Genomic DNA, 6,523 nt, shown 5'->3' with positions numbered 1-6,523 from the left:
TGGTACTTTTGCTTACAAACGCATGCCATTTGGACTTTGCAACGCCCCTGCAACCTTTCAAAGGTGTATGATGGCGATTTTTCATGACATGATAGAAGAATGCATGGAAGTATTCATGGATGACTTTTCAGTCTTCGGTGATACATTTAAATCATGTCTAGTTAATCTGGAACGAATGCTAATTAGATGCGAAAAATCAAATCTAGTGCTTAATTGGGAGAAATGCCATTTTATGGTTAAAGAAGGCATCGTTCTTGGACATAAAATTTCAAAAGAAGGAATTGAAGTGGATAGAGCTAAAGTAGATGTAATTGCTAAACTGCCACATCCCACAAATGTTAGAGGAGTTAGGAGTTTTCTAGGGCATGCCGGTTTTTACCGACGTTTTATAAAAGATTTTTCTAAAATTGCCACTCCTATGAATAAACTCCTAGAAAAGGATGCGCCATTCATCTTTTCAGATGAATGTATCAAATCTTTTAACATTCTTAAAGAAAAACTCACTAATGCACCAATCATGATAACACCAAATTGGAATCTACCATTTGAACTAATGTGCGATGCAAGTGATTTTGCAATGGGAGCCGTTTTAGGACAAAGGATTGAAAAACGATTTCAACCTATATATTATGCTAGTAAGACGTTACAAGGAGCACAAACGAACTATACAACTACTGAAAAAGAACTCCTTGCTATTGTCTTTGCTTTTGACAAATTTCGATCATATCTCGTTCTAGCAAAAACGGTGGTCTATACCGACCATTTTGCTCTTAGATACCTATTTTCAAAACAAGATGCTAAACCAAGATTAATCCGTTGGATATTACTCTTACAAGAGTTTGATATTGAAATCCGAGATAAAAAAGGAGCAGAAAATCTCGCCGCTGATCATCTTTCTCGTCTTGAAAATCCTGAATTAGAAGTTCTGAATGAATCGGCCATACAAGACAACTTTCCTGATGAATATCTATTGAAGATAGATTATAAAGAAATCCCATGGTTTGCAGACTATGCAAACTACTTAGTTTGTGGATTCCTTGAAAAAGGATTATCGTACCAAAGACGAAAGAAATTCTTCAGTGATATAAAACACTATTTCTGGGAAGATCCACATTTGTTTAAAAGTTGTCCCGATGGAATAATACGCCGATGTGTATTTGGAGATGAAGCTAGTAAAATTTTAAACCATTGTCACACAGGACCAACAGGAGGGCATTATGGGCCTCAACTAACAGCAAGAAAAGTTTATGAAGCTGGATTCTATTGGCCTACAATTTACAAAGACGCACACCTTCTTTGCAAATCCTGTGATGCATGTCAAAGGGCCGGAAAAATAAGTCAACGTGATGAAATGCCACAAAATGTCATCCAAGTATGTGAAGTATTTGACATTTGGGGTATTGACTTTATGGGTCCATTTCCAAAATCTCATAATAATTTATATATACTCGTAGCCATTGATTATGTATCTAAATGGGCGGAAGCACAAGCTCTCCCAACTAACGATGCACGAGTTGTAGTAAACTTTTTAAAACATCTTTTTGCAAGGTTTGGAACACCGAAAGCTTTAATAAGTGATCGGGGTACTCATTTCTGTAATAATCAACTTGAGAAAGTTCTTAAAAGATATGGAGTAACTCATAAAATCTCCACCGCATATCATCCACAAACAAGTGGACAAGTTGAAAATACCAACCGAGCTTTAAAACGTATTCTAGAGAAAACCGTAGGATCAAATCCGAAGGAATGGTCCATTAAATTGGAGGATGCACTCTGGGCTTTTAGAACAGCCTACAAAACTCCAATTGGAACCACACCTTTTAGACTTGTTTATGGAAAAGCGTGTCATCTTCCAGTAGAAATTGAACACAAAGCATTTTGGGCTTTGAAGACATGTAATCTTGATTTACATGAAGCCGGACGTCTACGATTAAGTCAACTAAACGAATTAGAAGAATTAAGACATGAAGCATACGATAATTCGTTAATCTATAAAGAAAGAACAAAGAAATGGCATGATAAAAGAATCAGAAGTTCAAAAGAATTTAAAGAAGGAGACAGAGTTCTTCTTTTCAATTCACGATTCAAGCTATTTCCTGGAAAATTGAAATCAAGATGGTCTGGACCATTCATAGTCAAAAGAGTTTTCCCATACGGAACGATAGAATTGATAAATTCAAATGGGATTGAATTTAAAGTTAATGGTCACAGAGTTAAACATTACATACATGGTCCGATGGAAGTCGACAACGAAGTTAATCACAATTTCGATACCACAGCTAACTGAGTGTGGGGAGAATCAAGTCTTTAAAGGATAATATGTATTTCTGTTAGAGTTAGATTGTCTGTTTTCGTGTAGTTCTCGAAAATGGAACACGTATGGTCTTTCCCTAGCAGACCCTAAAGAACTAGTCTTCTCCCCCCATTCTGAATTTTTATTTTTTTTAGGTTTTTACAAAATGAAGACTGCCTGTGAATTAAACCATGGTCTAATGCTACACGCTTTGATCACTAAACGTAATAATGACATACTCCCGAGTGAAATAGTATCAGTAATCAGAGAAAGAATGGACGGAGTTAGAAAAGGATCCAGATGCGAAGATAATAAGTTACAATTTGGTAAAGGAAAATCAAAATCCGCAGCGAAAAGAAGAGCACGACACCTAGAAAAATGTCACAAATGCGGAAAATGGTCACATGGAGGTAAATGTTCAAATAATCAAACTTATTCAAATACCGAATTTGTTACTTTATGCAGAGACGGACCGTTCATATGTTTAGAAGAAAAGACAATGAATGCTCGAGGTTACGCCTATGCAGCCATGGAAGACCAATTAAACCGACTATCTTATGAATATAATAGATCATATAACTAAGAAATCTATTTCACAGGTATGTCTGTACAGTTTTTATTTTTATTTTTATTTTTAACCTTTTGATAATAAACGCTAATTTGTTCGCTAAAAAGTATTAAATTGGTATTAAATAAAATTAGGTTTGGCGACCGAAATTATTGATATCCTTCAAAAATTTATTACATCACTGCGAAATTTAACGTTTATTCTTAAGGTATAAATATCTTTAATCAATCAACCCAAAATATTTCAAAAATTCGTCATGAGTTAAATTAGGTCTTGGAACCGAAATTACTTTACCGAAAAGAGGGGCGCATATTTTTGATAATATTTGATTGATTAAAGTGGGATAAAAAGACAAAAAGATTTTTAATTTATTTTTACCATGTTTTTAAAATTAATATTTAAATCTTAAATTAATATTGTAAACTTTGTAAAAACAATATATTTAAAATTGTAAATATTTGAATTTTTAAATTAAGTTTGGTGTGAATTTTTAATTTTTAAAATATGAAATTTTAATTTTATGCATTTCAAATTTTGAGTTTGGTATGAATTTTTAATTTTTAATTTTGAATTTTATATTTAAGTTGTGTGAATTTAAAAACAAAAATTTACTTTATATCATTAAGTTAAGAATATGATTTTTAAAAAATTCGTCGTAAGTTGAAGACTAGGTCTTTGAACCGAAATTGCTTTACCCGAGGAAGGGACGAGAACTTTTATTATCAATATTTTTAATCTTGTTGATTTAAAGTATGCCAAAAACATTAAAAAACCCAAAAATCTTAGCTTTTAAAACAATCGCTACAAAAAGACAAATTTTAAAATTTTGTCGAGGGACGGACTAGGACATCAATCCGAAACGACCTCGTCCTAAATAACAAGGGAAACAAAATTTTAAAATTAATTTCTTAATTGTTTTATAAGTTAAAGATTATAAAAAATAAAAAAAAAAAAAAAAAAAAAAAAAAAAAAAAAAATAACTCCACGACTCGCGGAGTTTTCAGTGAAAACCTCCGCGACTCGCGGAGGGACCAAATTACAGAAAAAAATAAAACAGCTGCACACGATCAGTTCACTCCCACCAACACCACACACACATACTGCACTTCGAAAAAAACCCGAGAAAACCCACGAAAATCATCCCAAAAACTCGATTTTTCACCGTTAATCTTCAAATTTTTCACTACAATCATGTTGAGAAGGATGATATCTAGGAACTACTCAAGAAAACAGGTACAATTACACCCCAAATCACCTTTAAATCCGAATTTTAGTGTGTTCTTGAGCATATTTTCATAATTTGAATTTTGTTAATTTTTAGTGTAATTAGTGTTAAATTGTTAGTATATTATGCATGTATAACCTAGATTGATGCTTGTTAACATGATTTGAAGCCAAAAACTTCAAAATCTTTAGAATCTAGGGTTTGTGTTCTTGAGCAAATTTGGGGCTTTTTGATATAAACAGGTTATGGCCGATTTTTGTCATGAATTATTGCTAAATTGAGTAGTGTAACATGTCTAGGTAGTTAAAAGATCCAAACTTTGAGCCTAAACATGATTTTGAGAATTAAAGTGGACTTTTTCAAGTCCAAAATTCATGAACTTGATTTTTGAAAGATAATGCCATTTGAGACTTGTTTATTTGCTAGTAATGATTATTTTGACATGTTATTTGAGTTGAATGCTTATGAACTTGGCGAAAATTTTCGTATATGCTTATTTGAAAAAGTGTAGATTTGATAAAAATGTGAAAATGAGCTTAAGTTTGATATAAATTGATAATGTCATTGTAATTATTTTGATTGATGATTTTGCTGACACTAATGCATATTTGGATGCACAAAATTTGTGTTTGATGTGTTTTGCAGAATGAAAGGGGTGAATCTTCATCCCAAGCCCGCCATGCTCCTGCTGAGAACTTGGAACAACAGGAGGTAGATAACTACTACAGGCAGGATGTACCTCATCCAGTCATGACCTTTTCAGATATGCACTTGGAACAGTTGCACCCGAACCTGCGATTTGACAGACTTTGGATAGATTATCCAAAATATCAACGGGGTTTGCATACTCTTCATTCCAAGGTTGTTGAGGTACCAAGGGTCATAGAATGGGGACCCTTGGAAGCTGTAGAATTGGCCGGGCCAATTAGGGAATTACTGGTACAGAGGTATGGTAATTCTTCTTTTAATGACTGGATATGTTTATTCACCATACGCAGACCTGTATATAAAGTATGGTGTGAAGAGTTGTTATGTAGTATAGAGTTGAATGATCGGGTAGCTAGTTTAACCGATCGTTCTTTTATTAGATTTTTGTTAGGCGGTTCGATGCGCCACATGTCTTTACTGGACATGGCTCAGGCTTTACGTATATATACGCCTGAGGAATTAGCATCTGCCGATTGTAGAGGATTGATACTAAACGGTAGGAAAATAGATGAGAATTTTGATACACACGGTGTGTGGAGTCAAATGACAAGCCATCACCGTTTTAAAGGGGGAAACTACTCTTATTTGGATATAGATAGAGCCGAATTAAGAGTAATACATAGATTTTTAGCTAATTCGATTACACAAAGGGGTAAAAACAAAGAAAAGGTAAATGAACAAGATTTGTTTTACCATATGTGTATTCGAGACCCACACAGCGCTGTAAGTATACCATATTGTGTGGGTTATTATTTATCAGCTATGGTTCGAGGGATGCGTCCACATAGCATAATAGGAGGTGGTATTTTTATTACTTTGATTGGTGAATATCTCGGTGTGGATATAAGTCGGGGGGGATTATTAGTAGAAGAGCCGGAACCCCGCGACACTATAGGTTTAAATGTATACCATGGTGCGAAAGTGTTGAACCGGCGAAATAACGCCGCAGTACGATACAATGGTAGACATCCACAGGTAGAGAGAAACCAGGAACAAGGTAATGTAGGAGGGGGGCAAGAAATTCATAGGTTTATAGCTTCTCAGGAATACGAAAATGCTAGACAGAGAGCATTTGAAGATTGGCAAGTTCATCAGAACCAGATCATAGCGCATTGCCAACATATAGGTAGAAACTATATTCCTACACCGAAACCCGTCTTCCCTCCTTGGTCGATAGAGATGCAGCCACCATATCCTACGTATGACCCTGCCGAAGCATTCTATAGCACTTATGGTTATGCGTGGAATCCCTATTGGTACCAATATCATCCTTAGTTTACTTATTTTTTTATTATTTTGTAATTTGTAATTATTGATATATTTAATATTTTTGTTAATATTGTAATCATTTTTATAATTATCTAACTTTTATTCTTATATTTTAATAATTTTTGAATGTGGGGTAATAAACCAAACTTCAAAAATATGTATATATGTTTGCAGTTTATCTTATGTACACAACAGGGTAAAACAACGCATTTTCAAAGACTGGCATTAAGTTCAGCAAAAGCAAGTAATTTTGACGACAAAGATGCAAAATATATGGGAAATAACAACAAAACGGAATGAACAAATGATGTGCACCATTTATCATTCAGCAAACAAACGCCAATATATTTGGAAACTTTGGTAAAAATTTAATCATTTTCACACAAATCACCCTCAATAATTTAAATTGTTACTGATTTCTTGCAAATGAGGGCATTGCAAGATCTTAAGTGTGGGAAGG

Source organism: Rutidosis leptorrhynchoides, chromosome 3, assembly GCF_046630445.1.
Source record: "Rutidosis leptorrhynchoides isolate AG116_Rl617_1_P2 chromosome 3, CSIRO_AGI_Rlap_v1, whole genome shotgun sequence".
NCBI classification, from domain to species: Eukaryota; Viridiplantae; Streptophyta; class Magnoliopsida; order Asterales; family Asteraceae; genus Rutidosis; species Rutidosis leptorrhynchoides.
The sequence above is the reverse complement of the archived record's forward strand: the minus strand, read 5'-3'. Positions refer to the sequence as shown.